This window comes from Anticarsia gemmatalis, chromosome 18 (assembly GCF_050436995.1).
Source record: "Anticarsia gemmatalis isolate Benzon Research Colony breed Stoneville strain chromosome 18, ilAntGemm2 primary, whole genome shotgun sequence".
NCBI lineage: Eukaryota > Metazoa > Arthropoda > Insecta > Lepidoptera > Erebidae > Anticarsia > Anticarsia gemmatalis.
Window position 1 is genome coordinate 1,334,648 of NC_134762.1, and position 23,743 is coordinate 1,358,390.

Consider the following 23,743-nt stretch of genomic DNA (forward strand, 5'->3'; position numbering starts at 1 on the left):
AGACAAGACGTGTGACGTCATCAGCCAGTAATTTGTACCGCACGAGTGGACCAAAGAAATGAAAATTCTTCGCTAGAAAATCGTCTTAAAACCCGTTGAATGAAATAGTCCCACTAGGGAAGGGTTATGGGTAACACAGACAAAACGCGATTGCGGTACGGGTGCGAGAGTACGACGGGTATATAGTACGCGCTAATCTGCTTTGTGTGGCTGAGTAAGTACTACTGAGTACTATAGCAACAAACCAATCAATGGCACGATGAAACTGAGTAGTTAGTATAGCAATTCTTCTTAGAATAATAATAAGAAGAAGTGTTGCAATTACCCATTACAGGATGAAAGTTGTTATACCTCCGTCAATTGTATTCCTTGTCTACGCTTCATGTATCCAATGCGTGCATAATTCTCAGTAACTATTATATGAACGACACACACTAAACGGGCGCGGGGCAAGTAACAAATAAAAGCCATTCAATTAGAGTAATCGTAGCAATTGATGTAGCTACAGTGACATCTGACTAACATAGTTGCGCTGTGCGTGTAGATAAAAGACTACGCGTCTCGCGTATTGAAGACGTCCGGTAACGCTACCGTTCCTTGTGTGGTTTGCCCTTTAATTCTGTAGCTATTAAACTGAGCGTTAGTCGGTGTAATCCCGGATTACAGTAATAACTGTTAACTTGTATAAATTGAGGTTCCCAAGGATTTTTAGATTGAAGGACTGGAATGCTGAATTAAGCGGTTTTGGGGCTGAGTTTAGGAACCTAAATGGGTCGTGAACGAAATGTACAGCATTTTTAGTCTTTTAATTTTGTCTAGATTTTATAACATTGTTTTTTTCGTGTGGATAACCTAGATAAAACTACCCGTGGTCGAAAGCCAATGATCACAGTCAATTCTTTACGTCCAACTTTCATGAAATCTTAAGTTTAATCACGATGTTTTCCTTCACCGCTTAAATATACCCAGACAATCTCTCTTCCGTGCTTTCCAATGTGGTAATGGGGTTAGACTTCTAAGTTCTTCTGCCCCACTTTCGCCCTGTCTTTGACAACACGTGAAATCACGCCTTTTTACCAAAGGGGTAGGCAGAGTCCATTGAACGCCAATTACTACAATCCCAAACTTTTCTTGCTTCATTCAAATCCATACATCTTTTTATACAGGACTGCCGGTTCCAAGAACTTTGTCTTTAAAATCTTTGGAAACCTTATACATGTTTTTTTCTTAACATTTTCCTATGTTGTGTTCGTGCAAATAAATACCACGTTTTTATTCCCATGAGTTTACAGATCTTTTTTCCATCATACAAGGCACGTAGCAAAACATACTCTTATATAAAAGAGAATATTTTCAAGTACCGCATAAATATATCAATGAAAACATGTACTGTAATATATTGCCTCTGTACAAAATTTTGCGGGAATAAGCGGCTTATATAACAAGCTTCGTAGGAGTTTTGCAAGCCTATGTGTAATAAAACTCCAATTTTCGGTAATTTGGACAGTGTATAATATACATAATTATGTACTCGTGGGGAGATTATTTAGGTGCTTATTTTGAATTAATTGGCATTAGAACAATAACAGGCAATTCTGAAGGTAGTCAGAGGGATTGATGAAGATCTGTGTTAAGTTTAAAAGCAAAACGGCTATAATATTGATTTCAAAGCTATGTACTTATGTTTTGGCTGTTGAAAATGCTTTCAATGAATCGTTTCCTAAAGATATCTTTAATATGCAAGGTTTTGATATAAAACTTGACAATCACATACATACACACACATAAAGGCAGGCGATAAGTACTTATAGTATACTTAAAACATCGTAAGATATTGATGCCTAGATTTGTAACTCAATAAGCCTGTACCTTTAGCTAAAACACTTGGCTATTAGACTTCTTACGCACATATTTAGTTCGGCAATATTAATCGACTCATCTGTTCGGCTTGTGCCGATCGGGTTCATATACGCAAATTCGGTTTTACCACCCAAATATACCGATTAATCCAGAACCGCATATGTGATTATCACTATGGTGTTCATCACAAAAAAGAGAGTGAGGGAGAGAAAAAGAGACAAATACAGGTCAATATATCGCAAAGTTCTATTCTATAGACCACTAGCTGAACCGGCAAACGTTGTGTCGCCATATAAATTAAAAAATAAAAATGTTAAGGGTGGAAAACCCTTATCACTAAATAGTCTGAAAAATAAATGTTGGCCGATTCTCAGACCTACTCAATATGCTCACAAAATTTCATGAGAATCGGTCAAGCCGTTTCGGACCGAACGGACATTTTGACGAGAGAATTTTATACGAAGTTTCAATTTTAGTTTACTGCGCCACTGCATTATATTTATTTACCACATATTTAACTACACAACACAATTATTACAGACAGTTACAACTAAATTCTCTAGAGTAATAAGTCAAATATAATGGCGCAATTACTTTGTCAAATAACGCAGGTGAGGTCAGTAGGTCGTGTACTGCAGTTGAGTATTAGCGATGAACCTAACTAATGCGATACAAACGCGATCCAAACGCGATTGTTGTGGAAAGGAATGATTAATGAATAGCGTTTCAACGCGGTTTCGCTTGGAGTTTGTTTTGGGAAGGGATGTTTTTTAATATATATTTTTTGTAGTCATAGGTAATGAAAGTTCTGTGAAAGAAAATGTTCAGTTGCTTCAGTTGTGCGTTGATGTCGGATAAAACTAAGTAAATAAATATATACATTATACTTACATCACGCTTTTTAGATCGGAAAGAAGGCAGAGGTCTATAAAAAATACACATGTTTCGCTATTCTCTCTCTCATCTCTCTCGCTATTAACAATGTTGGTCTCGAGTAATAGGAGGCAAGACTATTGCCATTTATCGGGTACGTCATCAAAGTCCGTACAACTATTGAGAAATATTCCCATAAGCATAAAAAAGCCAACAGTATTTTGCTCGACCCGGGAGTTGAACATGAGACCTCATGATAAGTCATAATATATTATCGACTGCGCCACACAGGCAGTAATTATCATTAACAAACTTGCTAACGTATGTATGTGATAAAGGCACACCAACGCCCACTACATTAAATAACGGCAAAAAGTGGGTTAACTAATAATATAAAGGTAGCGACAATTTTTTTTTATAAAACTTGACCTTATAGCAATTTAATTTTAGTTTAATCTAACTTGCCCCTTCTTTTGGTCTCTGCCTACCCCTATATTGAAAATGGATTGATTCGTGATTTTTATGTATGTATGTGTATGCCACTCTAGTAGTAATCAATATTTACCGTATGAAATCTAAACTTTCTCTAACTAAGTTTTCTATTAATTAATGTAATTATTTAAAAAAACAGTACAAAGGGTCGATCAACAACCGGCTGGTTAACAAATGTATGAAAAATGAGATCAGCGCCTCTCCAAGTGTAATTATTATTACCTATTTTACCCATTACTGCCCCACTGCTGGGCAAGGGTCTCTTAAATAAATAAATAAATACCATTGGACAACTCACACACGGTCATTTGATTCCAAACTAAGCAGAGCTTGTACTATGGTAACCAAATAACTAAAAAACATACTTATATACTTCCAAATACATACTTATATAGATACATTAACATCCAGGCTCAGAGCAAATACTTATGCTCATCTCACAAAGATTTGTCCCGGGTGGGATTCGAACACACCACACGCGGCGCTTTGGTTAAAGCCCTCAAGAAATGTATTAAACAATAGGCATGCAATTTTCATTATCATAAATAACAAAAAATCACATTTACAAAATCAGAATGATAAAATGCGTATTTTGCGTGCGCGTAATTTGAAGTCTAGACTTTTATTTCAGAATGAATAAAGGTTACAAGCCTTTTAGATACTGTCAATTCTGCTAAATATATTCGTATGCTAATGGATTTTAAAAATATCATATTACAGATTTATTTTGAAAACAATATGATTCTGTTTATTTTAGAGGCTTTTTTGCTGTTGACATTATTATTTATAAGCTACTTACTTTTGCCCGTGGATTCATCTGCGTTAAAATATTTTATTTATAACTTCACCTTTAAAAAAGTGGTTATGACATTAGTGCTTACTTTGACTGAAGACGTTGATTCAAAATAAATCAGTCAGACTTGATTATTGTGAAAGTCAATTAATAATATCTGGTTTATGTTTTAAATCGATTCATCGATCATTAATGGGAATGTAAAATATTCTAAGAAATACAAATAACTGATTGCATTGACAAAAACAAGTATAAAAATATATTCTTTATATGTACTCCTACTACACCACACAAAGATTGAGTTGCTTATGCTCCAAATCGGTTTCCTGCCAACAGGCTCTGAGGGTTTCAAAACAGTAATTGATTTCTAAAAATCGGTCTAGCTTTTCTTTCAAACTATGTTGGAGTCGACTTCCAGTCTCACAGGATGCAGCTGAATATCAGTATTTTTGCATGGAGCGATTGCCTGTCCGATCTCCATTACCCAGTTAGCTGGGTTATAACACGATACTCTTCGGTAAGACTGGTTGTCAGACTTTCAAGCTTCTGACTACTGTTTACGACTGTCAAAGATCTTTGAAGACAAAATCAATCCTAACCTAGAACCATATTCTTTGACCAAACCTTCAAAAACAAGTCCACACGACCTCGTTAACATAACAATTACGTGAACAAAATATAACACGGCAAATGATAAACGGAAAAGAATATAATTTAGCAGTAAGCCATCAAAATGTCTGTCAAAGGGAAAGTTGGTGGAATCCCGGACTGTGCCGTGTCGACGCGAAATTACAATGACTACTAAAATGAAACAGCCACACAGTTTTACAAGAACATTGATATTTTTTATGCTGGATAAGTCTGAATATTATAGTAATACTACTCGTGTCTACATATTCGTTTGTATTACCTGGTCGTAATGATTATAATACTCTATGCTCTTTGTAATTCTATAAGGCAACACACCGATGACTTTTCAAAGTTATGTGTGTATTAGAAAAAAAGATCACTTGCTCTAACGGTGAAGGAAAACATCTTGCATGCCTATGCTTAATACATTAATTGAGGGCAAAATCCCCAACCCGAACTTGGCCAGCGTGGTGGACTCAAGACCTAACCCCTGCCTCTCGTTTGGGAGGAGACCCTTGCCCTGCAGTGGGACAGTAATGGGTTATGGGAATGACAATGAAAAATACATGTTTGCCAGGCTGCTATATAAGATGGCACAGCTACAATACCAACAGCTTTATGTGCTTCCCGTGGCTCTGCCTATGACCAAAGCTTTCTTACTCTAAATCATTGAGAAATTATTGCAAAAAAGAAACTGCTAGCCATAGTATAGCGCAACCTAGAGCTCAAACTTAGGTCTCCTGCGTAATTTACACAACGCATTCTATAAGAAATAGCTAGTAAGTAATCCAGGGTCAACCCATGACTTAAATCCGTGTTCTCTGTATCATTTGCAATACATATTAAATATAATAACATACGTATTACATATTAATAACATACGTAACTTCTCTTCCAGTGACCCCACATCGTTGCAACATTCACAATTTTCGCTTTGTGCTCGCACGACACAAAGCCACCACTATCTATTGTAAAATTTTTAACAGCCTTCTGCCGTTTTAGCGTATTGTAAGCCTTTTTGTGTGAAACGTTATAATCCAGGGATTGTCCTTTATCTGATGGGTGTTTTTGTAACGATTTAAATGTATTGTTATTGGCTCGTTTTGAGCTCTGGTTTATTGATCAAAAAAGCAATAAAAATATTTTTTCGTTGAGTTGTTGTCTTTGAAAGTTTGGTGAGTGTATAATTTTTCTTAAATAGGAAATTGAACCTAGGACTTTACGGTTCATTATAAAAAAGCGCCTTCCGGCCACCTGGTCTATTGAAAGATTATAATATGTAGTGTAAAGACGCGAACAATCGAGCCTGATATTGTAATAGTACCAACAATTTCTGAGTAAAAAACATTTTCGTGGGTAGTTATGTTTCTCCTTATGAGAAGAGCTAGCAAGCAATTCACGGCTTTTTATCGCGGTATGATTGAAATAACCATAAGTAGACAAATGGAACATATAACATACCTACGTGAAAACGTTATGTCCTAACTACCATGTACCCAGAATGTCGCCATTTCAAATGTTTTCACAAACGCGATGTAGAATTGATGTCAAACTTTTGGCTTCAAGCCAGATTTAAATGCTCTAAAAAAAGAGAAAAATGTACCCTACAACTAACGTCAACAAATAAAAACATGTTTTTAGTGTAAAGCTAAAAATACTACTGCAACTGAAAAAAAGGTTTAGGGTTTTTGTTGTAGGACCAAAGCTACTGACCGAAATAGTGGCCAAAGACAGTGAGGACTTCTTTTCCATTGCTGATGATGATGACGAGTATAGCATAATCTTGGATGGTAAAATATTCACTTTAACGTCATTATGAACCTTATATTTAAAAAAATACTGTTTGCAAAGCCCTATGTACTTTTAGTGTGTGAATGAAAAACTAACGATTTAGACAACAGCTGGCGCGATACTACTACCTAACCCCTTTTTTTTTCAAATTGGCTTCCCTCCTCTTTCTCTAAAGTCCCTCTGCTAAGCAAAGGTCTCCTCCTGGAATGAGGAGAGGGTCAGAGTGTCAGTCTACTATATTTTGTCAAGATTTCGACTTTTAATAATTATTTTTTCTTTGTTTCAGATATGGAGTCTAGCAGTTGGGATTTAGAATCAAGACACTGTTAATAACATTTCCGGTAAGTTTTAACTAAACCCTATTTTTTACATGGTTAGTGGTCAAAGTTGTTTAAGCCTACAAAAGTACTCCGTATTAGTTAAGACGGTTTTCTTTAAAATGTTAGAGCACAACTTACAAAAAGAGAGAATAGGTATTTTTATTAGATCATTTGCTTCATATCTTACCATATGGATAGTGGTCAACTTAGTGTCAAAGAAACCGTCCGAAGGCCGTTGGCGAGTCTTACGACCTGTTAGACCTTAGTGGACAACAACCGAGACCAGCCTAGTTTAAATACCACTATGCAATTATCCATCGATGGAACGACCGCGCAATAGGTTGCTTAACCCACAGATCGATTATAGACCGGTCAGCACTACTGGCTATGGGTACCTCATTTTATTTGCTATTCATACGAGAAGTTATATAATATATAAACGTTACTTTATTATCTTACGTGATAAAAATAAAGCATTTATATTAATAGCAATAATTACGACGCGATGTAACTGCCAAAAGCTCAATACCCAACTATTTTGATTTACATGATTGATTGCATTCCTACCAGCATTTTTATGAATCGTGTGGACTTCGTGACAAAGTACGACGGCTGGAATACGCTGTTCCCATTGATAAAATAATGCTCTGACGTTGATTGATGTCGACGTTTTACGATTTCAATTTAAATGTTATTGTTATATTTTGTATGGAATTGTATCAAGTGTAGTACTCGTGGATGGTATGTGTATGAAGGAAAGGATGTATGAATATTTTACTTCCATGTCAGTTTTAAACTTTTCAGATAGCTTTACTGTGTTTTTTTACGTAATTTACAAAAATACAGGAAATCAGTAATAACTTAAAAATATGTAGTAATGTAAAGAAAAATGAATGTGTATAAGTTTACATATCCTGTATTTCTTGTTATCTTTTATTCACCAAAAATTGAATCAAAGATTCGGGAAGATGGGTGGTAAGAGAATACCTCTTACTAGCTTGCCTAGCTGTGGGACCTAAATAATTAATGTTTCAAATATATTACTTACATGGTATACAAATAACAATTAATAGATTGAAGATTGCTGGTCAAATAACCTCTGAAAATAAACCTAATCCGAAATCGTTAGTTTAATTATTATTAGAATCTACTCTAATCTACACCCATTAAAACCTGTGATAATATCACGTATATAAAAATCATCAATGATAAGTACCATCGATTCCACCCCTATATTTTGTTCCGCGAATTTTTTGAACCAGTTTTAGATTTTAGCGTAAAAATATATTTCGCTAGATTAAATTTGGTTTGTGCAGCCAATATATTCGGTATGCCAGTTATTTGTATAACATTTTAGTGTATCACGAGGATTGTGTTTAATTACTGAATCGAAAAATATTTCATTTTGTTTTTTGAAGCGCTTGTTTTGTAACTCAGACTTTAGTGGTGAATTGTTCATTTATATGGGGGCAATGTACTAATATTATGAATGCTGTAGTTTGTCTGTCTGTCTGATACACTTTCTTCCCGTTACCAAGACCATTTTTTTAATGAAGATAATTAACGACAAATGGATGAAAACAGGGATGGAAACCTGACCCAAACATTGGTCAATATTTTATTTCAAAACCACCCCTAATTAAAATCCGGGCAAATACATATGTATTTAATTTGATTCATATTTGAAATTACTGAACTGATTCTTGCAACATTAAATCGACCCAAGTACTTGAGCTCGATTTATCGTATCTATATTCCATAAAAACATTCTAAAGATCTTGAAACCTCATTCAATACGCTCAAAGTCTCGGTAAAAAGCCATTTTGTTTAATACCCATGTTTTACGTGCCGTGAGAGAGCCCCATTAACATCGCGACACACCCGTGTCATATAATTGTTTAGGCTGATTTTATAGTGACACGTTTGATAGCCGGCGTTAATGTGTATATCCTTTTGTTTTCAGTGCTTTTAAAGTATTGTGGGAAAATCCCTTTAATATGAATTTTACGTATGTGCTGTTTGTATAGTCTGCGTAGTAGGTGTATGACTGCTGATAAAGAGATGTCGGGTTCGATTGCCAGGTGGAGTAAAGTGTTGTTGGGCCTTTCCTATTTTATTTTCAAAAGAAGCCGAGAATTTGGTAGTGTGTAATTATTATTTTCACTAACATCGTAAATGGCTGAACGTGGGATTATGACGCACTTTTGCTTGTGTCTTTAGGTTTAACGTCTTATTTTAGCCCGGTAGAGGCGCTTAACTGATTTTCGTGTAATATTTCCCGATAACCAGTTGTCGGTACTTCATAGTAGTGGAGAATCGAGCTTCTGCTCTTCGACTAAATTTGAATTTAAAATCCTGGATACTCGACAGTACCGGCCGTAGTATTAAAATCTACTTTAATATTATAGTAGTAGTAGTAAAATCGCCCTACTCGCCCTTTTGTGGCCTAAAATAACCCAAACCCACTTGCCTTTAACTAATCGCGTGTACCACAAGCATCAGTATGTAATAGGCTTTATGGTATAATATTTATGTGGACTAAAACGCCATGACTTTAACTGTCGTGACGTGTTGATTTATCAAGGTCGAAACTGTACGGTCACCTGTACTTCTATTATTGTTTTCGTAAAGGTGACATTATATTATGTTATTATTATGTAAAATAAAGTCATTTTAGGTTATTTAATTTTACGTCTAATGACCTATGCTGTCCAAATAGTAGTGTGACTAATGGTCGCGAGGTCTGAGATTTGATATACGAATACGAATCAACGGACGAGTTTTTGATTTTTAGTTTTTTTTTTATTTTCGTCAGATTTATGTCATTTCAGTAGCAGCCCAGAATTCGATAACCGTAACTTAATAATAATAATAAAATCTCAAAAGCAATTTAATTTTAAAGAAAGCATATCAACCAAGCGAAATAAGTGACGTTTTACAGTCTAATCCACTCTAAACTAATTAGTCATGTTACACTGGAGATTTACATCTTGAAGGTTATATTTTAGTAAAATTTGAATGACGTACGTGGGTGTTCAGAATTGTATTACTTTTGAACATAATTTATTAATGTATGAAGCTTGTCTTACTTTGACTGAGGGCGTTGACCTTATCATTTGAGTATGTTACTTTCTTTACATGTCAGTTTATAGAAATGTTCACGTGTGAGGTGATAGCCAAATAGTACACACGTTTGTCTCCCATCTGAATGGTACAGGGTTCAATCAGAATTTTCGGAATCATTTGTCTATAAAAATGTGCTAAAAAAAACCGTCGAACACGATTACTTCTTAAATTTGCTATCTTGCGAATTTATAGTATTAATATCTATATATTTTATTACACATGTAAATCTCTGTTTGCTATATTTTTAAATGAAAAACAGCCTAACCGTTTTATTTATTTCCCAGAAATTCTAAACATATTAAGAGTCTCAAAATTTTATATTTTATTTGATAAGATTTGGCAGAATTTTCGATTTTATCTTCAAATCTATTCCAGCTAAAAATTATACCCTAACATAAGCTGTATGCAGAAATAACCACACACTGCAGGCATAAACTAGTTACTTTATAAAACCTATATTCGCTTCATCAAGTTTTACTTATCACCGTACATTTTAACCAAAATAAGGTCAGTAATCGGCCTCTAACGTTCTTTCACACGTGAATTGGATCAATTAAGATTAATTGGCTCACGCGATACAGCTTTTTTATATTATTTTACGTTTATTTTCGTAATGTTTGTTTTTGTAGCGGAACGTGTAACCCTTTAACCCATTTAGGTTAAAGTAATAATGCTTTTGATCTTTTTTGATAGCCTAGGTTTAGGTATTCGATGCTTGCGCAAGAGATTTTCGATTTATTTTTAAATGGTTGTCAAAGTAATCTGTTAATTTTCAAAATTAACCTGAAAATATTGTATTATTCTCATTATACCTAAAATTCGTATTATGCGCACAAGTATTGACTGCTTCCATGGCACAGTAGTGGTTTAGGTCGCCACGCCAATATTGCGTCGGTAGGTCGTAGGTTCGATTCTCACACGGAGCAATTGGTTTTGCGGTCCACAAATAATTATTTCGGGTCTGGTCGTGCTTTGTGTTCGTTGTTTGTGTGTTTGTAAAAGTCTCCGCGACACGAGAGCAATCCTTAATGCGGGAGTAGTCTTTTTAAAAAGGGTAAAAGTCGTGATGGCCAGCGTTAGTTTGAAAACTTACATGATGCATAGTTTTCCTAGGTCTTCAAAAGAATCGCATTTCATTTTTTATTGGCCAGATACAAAACCATTATGTTACGTAAAAACAGAACGAGACCCGTGTTTAGCAATGGAACAATAATCTGGGGGCACGGAAGTGCCCCCGCAAGTCGAGCAAAAAAAAAGCGGCACGGCCGTAACATCCTTTTCTCGAAGCAATTCGGGCTATTTTTGACACCCCTATAATTTCGTTGTGGATAAAACAAGAAGCCTGGATTTTCAGCAACTAATCAGTCATTGTATAAACACGGTATATTTAAAATTTCAGTCAATTTGAACCAGTAGTTTAAGAATGACAACTTGTTAAAATTTTGAATTTTGTCACTCACTGATTCACTGACTCACTGACTCACCGATCATCAAAAGTCTAAGGTACTTCTAGCAGACTAGGAAGCTTAAAATTTAGAATACAAATAGGGTTTAGTGTCTTAATCATGGGAAAAATTCAATATTTTCTAATTTCGGTCAAGTTTTATAAATACACTAACTGCAACAATAACTTTGTAATCCCATATAAATGTATAAGATTACAAGGTTACATTTGCAGTTAATGAATTAAATTATTATTTCTGCAGAAAATAAAATAAATAGGTGTAAATATGTATCTTCTATATGAGACATAACGGGAGGGGGTATAGGGTGGGTAAGGGTGTTTAGCCCATGAAACTGAACCACATTCCCATAGGAAAATATGTTGAATTATGAAAAAAATACGGCTTTCCATACAAATTGGACTTATGTTTGCTCTATTCGCTCTACAAAAAGAAGTAAGATGCCATCAAAAACATTCTGTAAAAACCTCAAGTCTCGCCGTAAAAAGTTGTGAGATCTATATAATACCAAGTCGATTAATCTATTTAGTCTCTACTTAAAGGACCTTCTGTCTTAAGTTATTACGTATGTTATTATCATGCCAATTTAAAAAAAAATACCTTTAAAACAAATAGATCGACTTGGTCATCGCAAGAAAACACAAATTCGCCATTAACATTTCAGGAGCATTAACTTCTAGTCGTGCTGTGTAATGTGATACATACTAATAATCAAATCATGCGATGGCCAGGTCGGTCTATTTGTTTTAGAGGTATTTTTTTTTAATTGGCATGATAATAACATACGTAATAACTTAAGACAGAAGGTCCTTTAAGTAGAGACTAAATAGATTAATCGACTTGGTATTATATAGATCTCACAACTTTTTACGGCGAGACTTGAGGTTTTTACAGAATGTTTTTGATGGCATATAATTGACTTGTTATACAGTACATGTTGGGACAGTGAGTTAGTCTAATAACGCATAATCACATTAATCTCCATAAATAATAAAAAAAACCTGCCACAAAACTTAGAAACTAAGATTAACAAAGCTAAAACAAGAAAAGAATACCCTTTACTTGTTCATTACTTGACAAGGGTCGAGTTATATTTAGGTAAGGGGCCACAGTGCGTATGTTAAAATATTCAGTTAAATTCCAAGGTGGAGTGACGTCACGGTAACAGTCTCCGTTTGTTTGTCATTAACGTGTTTGTTGTATGTAAGGCTTGGGGTGCGTAGGGTTTATATTGCTAAGATTTAAAAGCAGAATTACGTTCTTTTGAGATGAAGTAGTTTATAAAGACGGCCCTCGGTATCGTTTAGGCGTGATGCTTACGATTTACCTACGAGGCGATAGCCCTGCTCTCGAATGCTCTATTACATAGGCTTCAGAAACTACTTCACAATTAGTACAGTACATACCTGGCTTTTCATTTTTGCATCTCAATAAGTTATTAGTGATTTATTTATGGTGTACTTTTTGCATCCCTCATGAGTTTGTGACCATTATTAGATGGTTGTTGTTTCTTAAAACATTTATCAGTATTTTTTAAAGATTATGTTAAAGGAATGTAAGGTCATTTAATTTGTGTGGTAATGAAAGTTAAGACACCATTGTACTTGATAATTCATTAACCATATCGACTTTTATTTCTAACCACACAATCTGCAACAAAAACCATCGCCATTATAACCACAGCCTTACACTGATTGTTTTGAGGTTATTTCCATGTATGTTTGTATGTACATTGCGTGAGTTTCGCTTTTAGTGTAGCCAAATATTATTACTGTATCGATTGCTGCGGCTTTGAATAATTAGAGCTTGTAATTTGTGATACAAATTGATTAACAGACTGTGGAGTTTTGATTGCTTTGGTTTGGGATGAGGCGGCATTTCTGTTTATATTTTAACACCTACACTTTCATGATTATTATCTAATACTAGCGAACCCGCTCACGCATTATTTTTCCTTTTCATAGAAACTTTTCCCGTGTCTTAAATACAATTTTACGAATAGGTACAAAGGCGGTCAAACTGGATAAAAAGTATCCTATGTCCGTTTCTCGGATCTAAGCTCCTCCACCAATTTTCAACCCAATTTGTTCAGCCGTTCTTGAATTATAAATGATGTAAAACAACACGCATATGTATTGAGCCATTATTATCATCATATCAGCCAGGAGACGTCTACTGATGGAAAAAGGACTATTCTATAAATTTTGCGCCACAATGAACGGTTCTGGGCTGCTTACAGCTATCGGATTTCGGCAAACCTGACCATTGTTTTGTGCCATAGCCACTGTACTCAAAATATCTCAAGTTGATTTACTTGGCCGCAATGGCAAAATATTAGCAACGAAACCAGCCCAATAACAAGCATTTTAGTCTTTCAAACAAAAACTAAACTTACGGACGTTTTCAGACTAAGTTAAAACTAACATTTCTCCAAAGCCTACTTCGATTAGTTTCTCATTCTCCGATAAGCAGAAACCTTCAAACTATTATAAATTTTCCCAAATCTAAGGCCCCTTGTCTTTAAATAGACTTTGAAACCGAACAAAATGAAAGTCCTAAGCAATTTTGTCGTGTTAATTGTTGAAAGTAACTTACCTAACTTTGGATTTCGGTTTAAATTCGAGTGAAAATCTATTCAAGATTAATAATTAATTAAATTTACGACCCAGCTGATTTTATTGTTGAGTAAAGGACAAAATATTTCACCACTCGGTGGAGGAATGTTAATAAGAATACGCCTGTTTAACACGGGATAAGAGACAGTAAAGAATCGTATACTGATTAGATTTAATACATTTACTTGTTTTGATATGAATTATTTTCAGTCTGATTACGATTAAAAGTCTTATATTGCTGTAGTTATAAAAGTAATGTTTAAAATGAATTGTAAAATATACATTAAAAGAGGGTTTTCTTTGCGATGTAGAATTGGCGTTTAAGTATTTTAACGTTAAAATAATTTTTCATATTACTGAAATAAACTTTTATTTCTTTTAGGTCAATATCGAGGCGAAATAATAGCATGTTGTTATTTTTTGAGTTTTTTATTCCCTAACTAGCTATGGTTACTAAACATACGTTCACAAGAACGATTAAGCATTTTGTACTTGTATGTTATAACCAGAATACTTACAAGTTAAGATCATCATCTCAGCCGGGAATCGTCCACTGCTGGACAAAGGCCTCCCCTATCGAGCGCCAATAGGACCGGTCCTGGGCCGCCCTCATCCATCGGACTCCGGCAACCCTTACCAGGTCGTCGGTCCATCTTGTGGGATAAACAAGTTAAGATACTCAAAAAAATTTTACTCAACTTCAACAGACCTTGAAGAACAAAATATAAAGAAAGTCATAAATATCCCACGCATACCTTTACACACTTTTTATCAATACACAACATAATATAACGTAGATGTTTGAACAGCGGTATCATGTTATCTCATGTCTCTCCTCGTAAAACTGTCTGAGAGGAAATAGATATAAGATAACATCACGACTACGGCGTATGGGAGCGACAACTTCCTAAATTAGAGAGACTTCTTTAAATATTGGCTTTTTTACCAAAATTGTATAGAAATGTAGTCTTTATAATATGTCCGATGTTATAAGGATTCTAAATTCCCGTAATGTTATGTTTCGTGGCGCAATCGGTCGGTGTTAAAAAGTAATTGAAAAAATAGTTCCTAAAGTTCACGCTAGGGGCGCTGATCAGTTTTTCACACGTGTTTCGCTACTCGGTTGTCAATTATCAATAATTGTAGTCAACGACCTTTCTAGTTGAGACTTATAAAATATTTTCACAATCTTTAACATGTGTATAGACAGGTATTTGTCTATAAATACACGGTTTTTACCAATCTATACTAATATTAGAAAGCTGAGTTTGTTTCTTTGTTTGTTTGTTTATTTGAAGGCGCTAATCTCGGCATTTATGAGTGCGATTTAAAAAAATCTTTCAGTGTTAGATAGTGCATTTATCGAGGAAGGCTATATATCATCACGCTACGACCAATAGCAGCAGAGTACAAGTAAAAAATGTTACAAAAACGAGAAAAAATTTGACCCATTCTCTCTTATGTGACGCAAGCGAAGTTGCGCGAGTCAGCTAGTATTTAATAAAGAGCACATTTTTGTACAACGGTATCGTGTTATCGTGTGTGTCTCGTAAAACTGTCTGAGAGGAAATAGATATAAGATAACATCACGACCTGCCACTGTATGGGAGCGACAACTTCCTAAATTCAGAGTGCTTTTACAAAATATTGGGCTATTTTTTGGAATGAACATGAGGTGGGACGGAGTGTTCGTGTAATAACATGTTAAAAAGGTCATAAAAAAATAACATAGTGGCAGTGTTCAGCGGCAGTGCTTGGTCATATGATTTTGTTTTAGGGTTATAGCAAAGCTACATGTTTTAAGTTTCATCATTCGGTTACTCGTAGAAGAAAAATTTGGTCTGAAATTAAGACACTAGTGACCTTAAAGACTATTGACGGCAAGATCTCAATTTGATGTTAGAATCAGATGATAGAATGATGATATAATCAGGTTATTTCGGTTGGGCAATACTTAATAGCCGCATTAAATTGGGTACAATTTATCTATATTTTAATATTATAAAGCTGAAGAGTTTGTTTGATTGTTTGTTTGTTTGTTTGAACGCGCTAATCTCAGGAACTACTAATCCGATTTAAAAAATTATTTCAGTGTTAGATAGTCCATTTATCGAGGAAGGTAATAGGTTATATATCATGACGCTACTACCAATACGAGCAGAGTAGCAGTGGAAAATGTTACAAAACGGGGAAAATTTTTAACGCTTATGTAACGCAAGCGAAGTTGCGCGGGTCAGCTAGTTACAAATATATTCAACTAGCAACTTCGCTTGCGGCACATAAGAGAGAATGGGCCAAAATTTTCCCTGTTTTTGTAACATTTTTTATTGCTAATCTGCTCCTATTGGTCGTAACGTAATGATATATAGTCTATAGCCTTCCTCGATAAATAGGCTATGTAACACTGAAAGATTTTTTCAAATCGGACCAGTAGTTCCTGAGATTAGCGCGTTCAAACAAACAAACAAACAAACAAACTCTTCAGCTTTATAATATTAGTATAGTATAGATAGAATATGGATGATAAAATAATCTATTAAAACTTAATTTTACGATGGATATTTAGTCACCTACAATAATTTAAAACAGTGTTTAAAAGTTAAATACTGTACTTAAACCTTTGACCCGATCCGAAAACCAAACATAAACCTAGGAACTAGCCTTTACCATCCCATTATCGGACAAAGACCTTTGACAATTAATAATAATTCTATATTAATAAAATATTTATTATTTCTAAAAATAACACATCATAATCTCCACACAACCCGGAAAATGTGGCAAACAAGCGAGATTAATAACAACATTAGGAGATAAGAAAAATTACGTCCAGTCTATCATAAGGGATTTCTATAATAAATTATTGGATATACCCCACTTTCATCATTGTCAGTTTTCAGATCCATTCACCCCCTATAGGGGGTTACGTTAATTTATATTTGGGCAACTATTAGGGGCACGTCACACGGTTTGGTGAAGACACGCACGTTTTTGTGGCGTTTTTTTTGTTCGTGACATTGATTTCGATTGTAATATAATAATGATGTCAAGACTGACAGGATCGCATTCGAGTGCGTCGTTTCAAGTTGACTTTTTTTTTCTTTTGAAACGAAATAATTAAAACTAATGAGTATTACATTTAATGATGTATTTTATCAATATACTGTTCTTTTTATCAAATCGATGCGGGCATCGCAGGATTACGTTATAATAGAAAATTTTTGAATTTTGAATTTGATAAAAATGAGTTTAATATTTATAGTAGATACCCACAAATAACATTCACAATAACACAATTCACGATGAAGACTAAATCCTTTAGAAGAAATATTGAGAGGAAAATGTTTTCCTTCAAAAATCGCCTCTGCCCCGTCACGCTTCCGCATCTTCCGTCTGACACAAACCTTATAGGACATATTATTGCCCCATATTTTCAATCAAAATGTGGATCTTAGTTATTAGTGTTTTTGTAAGTAATAGCCAATATCCGCCATTACGAAGATGTGTTATACAGACGATTACTTTCGCAAATGGGTGTAAGGCTTTGTCAGAGACATGTCGTAAGTCCTGACTGAATATGGGCAAAAAGGACCGGTGCTTATGTAAGACATTTATGTTCCGATTGAGATATTATTATTGTAATGGGTTCCGAATTCTTTTGAATGTCAGTTTAGTATTAGTTACATATGTTTTGTTCGATGGCTTACGACATGCGGATTTCCTATCTTTCTGAAATCGACCGAATTGTTCTTTGTGTGGTCATTGTAAGTTGCGATCATCGATTGGTAAGATGTCAGCAAGTCGGCCTTCCCTTTGCTTTAGTTCATTTTTGTTAGCCTGAATTGTCCCACTGCTGGGCAAAGGCCTCCTCCATTTTCTTCCAGTCCTCCCTATCTCTTGTTAAGCATGTCCAATTAATATTATAGGATATTGCTTTAATTTAATAAAATATTATAATTTATAAAAATCTGCTTATGTTTGATCTCGTGATTTTGAATATTTTCGTGCAAACTTCATCTAAATTGGTTCTACCGTTTAACCGCGAAATCGAAACATACGATCAAACAGGCTCTTCATTTATAGTATGGAAGTATAGAAAAAAATATAAAAATCTAGTAAATCTTTTTAAAGTATTTTATAATAACGTACATAGTATAAAAGCTGCATAATTACCTGTTTGCCGAGTTGTAAAACCAGATAACATAATAAGATCTTGGCAAGCTTCCAATTGAACGCTTAATGTTCTCCAAGTGAAAATTAACACTGTAATAATATGGCGAGAAAAAACTATTGCCGCAGTATGAAATAGTTGATAATTACATTTTAAATAAGATCCTGGCTGTTTTATTTGAAGGCATAGGTGGGGTAGTATAGTCAGAGCTGTAGTATATGCGAGTTAGACTTTTTTGTAATCAATCTCTAAGACGGTAAAATATGGAGCGAATGTTAGAATAGTAATTTGTTAATTTCCAAGTTAGAAGTGTGTCTTGTCTTTCAATAGAAATAAACTAACTAATACGCGAAATGCCGCGTGGGTCCACTAGTTTAAATAGATAATTTTTACATGGCTATCAATTCTGGGTGATAAAATCATACCACCCAGAATAGATAACCAAATATTTTAAACTGAATGAGGCACAAACCTACTACACAAGAAACCCCAGTTCCAAAGTCCACCTTAACAATTGATCCTGCAGTCACCGTATTAAATGGACAATCATTTTTGTCGTTGACCCAATTTTCAAAGTCCATTCGCGTTGCTACCTTATTCTGTGAAGGGAGAAAGCCTCCCCTAATATTGGGGGTGTTAAGTAAACACTTAAGTACAGAAGCCATAACGTTCTACCTACTTCTTACCCTATTTTGTAAACTGCGTATAAAGTTGATAGTATAAAGATAGGTTTTACTAAGCGGCTGTTTATACAAAACTTTTGGTTCGAATATATCGATCGTTTGACTTTAGTACTACGGTCTTAAGGCGCTCATTGGTCGGAAAACGATCAGTGGGTTAAGCAACCTTGGCGCAGACATTCCATAGATGGGTGGCCGCTTAGTGGTATTTGACCTGAGCGTCTCCGTGTTTCGGAGGGCACGTAAATAGTCGGTCCCGGTTGTTGTCAATAAGATAACAGTCGTCAAGCCATGTCAAAGGCCTTTGGGAGGCTTGAACAACTTTGACACTAGGTTGATTACTAACCGTACATCATACATACTCTGGATAATGATTTAGATATAGAGTCTACATTACTACGATGAAAAAAATATAATTTAATTTTATAAAAGCAATTTCTAAAGTTGGAAATAAACATCAACCAAATATGATTCAAATTTCATTGACCACTTCCTACTAATATCCTAATAATATTATAAATGCGAAAGTTTGTGAGAATGTATGTATGTTTGTTACTCTTTCACGCAAATATTTCTTAACCGATTACGATGAAATTTAGTGTAAAGGTAGCTGAAGACCCAAAATAACACATAGGCTACTTTTTATCCCGGAGTTCTAGAGGAATCGGAATTTAAACGGGAAGGGTTTCCTCACGGACTAAGTCGCGGGCGGCCTCTAGTATCTCATCCTTCTAAACGTCCAGTTAGATTCTTCCTAGGCCTACTTAGGTATTCAAGGCTTAGGTATTTAGGCCGCCTGATTTGCCTACGCAAGCGAAATTAAACCGACTACGTGGAAAGGTTTTTTAAGAAGGTAGTAAACGTTTTACCGGTTTTCATCGCTTAAGAAACCGAGGATATTTCCTTTTTATAGATGCCTTCGGATTATAGGTGCTGTTTACCTTTCGAAAATTGTATGTATTTTGTATGTATAGAAAATAATCTTTTGGGTTTTCCTATATATAATATTTTTCGTTAATATGTTTATTTTTCTTTCGTGTGGGAAGTTAAGTCTAGGTTTTATATTCGCTAGAGTAGTTTGGATATGCATGGCAAAATGTTAAGTTTATTTTATATATTTTATCTTAAAAAAAGGGTAAACCATTGCTAGGGGTGCAGTTTGCGGTTCACATTTCTGGTTCAAAACCTACAGTTCCGATAGTGTGAACGTATAGTATCGAGTCTTATTTGTCCAAAAGTATTATTTTCAGTAGCCATTTGTCTAAAATGTAATAAGGTATAGGACTATGCTCATTTAAAAAATATTTTTTTTTTGCTTTACCAGTTTATCGCAGCAGATTCTTATAAAACCATGATCCCTATAAATGAATGAGAAAGAGAAATTCGCGTAAGGTTGGATGCCTCAATATAGAAAACCCTAATTTCCTTAATATATTCTACGAAACACAATAATTTTTGTAACATAATCACCGTATAATTTTCCAGCTCTAATTATATCAAATTAAATGAGCTATAATTTGGATCCATGTCATAATTAGGTACGGTTTAAGTATCAATAATTATATTAAATCATTTATAATTTCGTAGATTTTTTTACAGATATTTATAGTTCTTCTTTTAATTGTGATTATTTTTAAAATTTACAACATTTACGACCTTATAAAACATCGTCTATAAGTTACAAAGTATTCAAATTTTCGACACTTACATGGCACTTGTCAATAAGTTACGGATATTTTTTTTTATTTGAAGTTAAGTCTTGGTCATTTGACTATTATAAAACATTCGCCTTTGCCCAGATAACTAGTTTCTATAATATAGACCACCGTTGCCAAATATCGTCCAAACGAATAAAATTTATTTTACACTAGCTGACCCGCGCAACTTCGCTTGCGTGACATAAGAGAGAATGGGTCAAAATTTTCCCCGTTTTTGTAACATTTTTTATTGCTACTCTGCTTCTATTGGTCGTAGCGTGATGATATGCCTATAGCCTTCCTCGATAAATGGACTATCTAACATTGAAAGTTTTTTTCAAATCGGACCAGTAGTTCCTGAGATTAGCGCGTTCAAACAAGCAAACAAACAAACTCTTCAGCTTTATAATATTAGTAAGTATGGTATAGATAAGCTTGGTTAAAATTTCCACATAAAAAATATACTAATAGCTCCTTATAACTGGCTCGATAGCCGTAGGAAATCGCCGTTCAAGTCCAGGAAATCCCTCCAGATGGATCCATTTCCGCTTTATATCTTCAGTTTCACACACTATGCTTCGTACCATCCGACCGTAAATGTTTTAGAAGTCTTATAAGGGATTTACTTTACATACATACATACAAACATACATGCATACACAAATCATCAGCCTAAATTTACCTAACATACATACATACATGCGTACGTACATATGTACACACATCATCAGCCTAACCTTTCTTACAACTATGTTAAAGTCAGCTTCCAGTCTCACCGGATGCAGCTGCATACTTAATATACATGGAGCGACTGCCAATCAGACCCCCAACCCAGTTACCTGGGTTATAACACGATACCCTTCGGTAAGACTTGTTGTCAGACTTTCAAACTTCTGACTACTGTTAACTACTGCCAAAGATGTTTGAAAATGATAGCCGGGACCCATACTTCAATTCACAGCCACACATCTTGTCGTACAGTTTACTTTCCCAAATTCAAACAAATTCCTTCACCCTTCAACCTCGCAATACAAAAAAACACATTAGAAAAAACATAATATCTTTATCTCCAACATCAAAATAAGACATGAAGTCGAAATTGACGGCATACTTTACCGTACATATAATGTGGTACATAAAAAGACGTATAGAATATTTTTTAGAGCCAATAACGTACAAAGCAAAGAAGACATTACGCCCTCTTTCAACCGCAGAATGGAGAATGGTTTTTCAGATGACACGCACGTTCATAACGGTTCAACGATTCAGGTGACCATGCTTTTGTGATAAATTGAAAAATGTAATTTCATTTTTGTGAATGTTCTTGTGTGCTAGACCGCGTGAAAAGATTGCCGTAGTAAAAAGTATCCTGTGTGTCCAAGTTTTATACCTGTTTTCCATTGATCAAAATCTGTTTTGTAGTTTTTGCGTTAATAAAAGTAATAAAAGTATATACATGTATAACAAACACATATTTATTTAGTAAATCCAGTTCCACTGACCGCTAATTAAATTTCTGCAGTGGGTACTATTAATTTGACATTAAAATTACTTGAAAAAAAAATTACAGTTTTTGCAAAATACACTTAGCGTGCTGACCTGTTTGTCTTACAACTTTTTAATTAATTATTGTTTTAGGCGATAATTGTAGAAAAAGGCCTTTCTGAACATGAACAATGCCTAAATTTAGAAAAGTGATATTATATTTTTAAACTATGTTAGTTATGTGATATTGCGAGTTAAGCTAATATGAAATAAATTTAACCACATTGTAAATTAAAGTGTCTAATGGCTGCACCGAGCTGTGAGTGCCTAAGCTTATTATCTAAAATATAGCTTCAAAATATAATATTATACAATAATAGAGATAATAACTTAACCGCAATTAGTGAACTAATATTATATTATTAGCTCTAAAATATAATTTACTAATTAGCACTTTACATGAACTAGCAATGAATTGTTTTACACAAATTTTATTTGAAATTGATTCACTTAATTTTTGGTTTACTAATTTTATTTGCTTAAATAATTATTTTTGACTACATTTAATGTCGAAAGAGACGTGCCTAATTTTGTTCAGTATTGTTTGACTTTCCTTGAATACCTAATCAAGGAAACTGGATAAATAAAATTTATAAATATTCAAAACATACACACATACATAATTTTGCGTCTTTTTGCCATAGAGGTAGACATAGACCAAGAAACTTAAATCTTTACAGAATTACCTTGCTTTATTTTCATCCATATGATATCGGAACCTGTCATACAGGTAATCTTTATAAATACAAATGAATCACGGAAATGTACGTACGCGCATAAATATTAAACTGCTAAACTAAATCAGATACATTTTTAAATGGTTGGTCCTGTCGAGGTGCGGTTTGTATGGGGTCGATAGGATCAACATTTCCAGAATTAGAAATCAACGGGAAAAATTGTACTATGAGTTTATACTCCTAATACAATTTTGATTCCATTTATATATTGACAAGATCGGGCCAGTCCGCTAGCAAATGACTTTGTCCGATTGTTTCACAAAATCATGGTGTTAGTATTATACAGGGTGCGACATAAAGTCCACGTGAGCTATGTCCGTGGCGTAATGCCGTTTTTATCACGACGGAGGCAGATTTGTCACGCGATCCCAAACGATGGAAAATATAGTTTTGATTCCACATATTTTTTTGATTTTTATGCGAGTATTTTTGTGCTGTTTAGTGAATGGCGGTATGATTTTGGAGGATAAATACATTAAAATTAAATATTGTATTTGAACATTAATTGTTAATAAGGAAAGCGGTAATCATTGGTATTACCACTTTCCTTATTACTTATACCTTTACAATTAGTTGTAATTGTAAAGGTAATTCATATCAATCAATGCTCGATGCGATATAGCTGACTAATTCCAATCAAAATCATATTTTTTTAACCGCAATAAATAAATCTTACGGGGGAGATTTATCAGTCTAAAATTATTTTCGTACTAAAAATAAACTATAATGTTCGCAAAAAATATATTGTTGATGTCAAAATAACTATCATAGCCAAGTAACTAAACAAAATATTTTCATAACCTCAAAGAACCAAGAACGTACAATCTAGCATTCAATTTTATCGCAAGTACTAAGCAAACGAAGCGGATAGCTCTAATATTACTTCAAGTCTTATAACAACTCTGAAAACGATTATGTAGACCCAAGTTTTTTGAGGCTAAAAGCACTGC

The 23,743-nt window shown here is 34.4% G+C and overlaps 1 protein-coding gene across 2 annotated transcripts in view; it reads left to right on the top strand.

Annotated features, from left to right (window-relative positions):
• The window catches only part of LOC142980614 (uncharacterized), a 317,796-nt gene that overhangs the window by 280,791 nt on the left and 13,262 nt on the right, over positions 1-23,743 (top strand). For both annotated transcript variants that reach the window (XM_076126090.1, XM_076126089.1), the window contains one exon: positions 6,726-6,780. The gene's annotated coding sequence lies outside the window, so the exon portion shown is untranslated. The remainder of the gene's footprint in view (positions 1-6,725; positions 6,781-23,743) is intronic.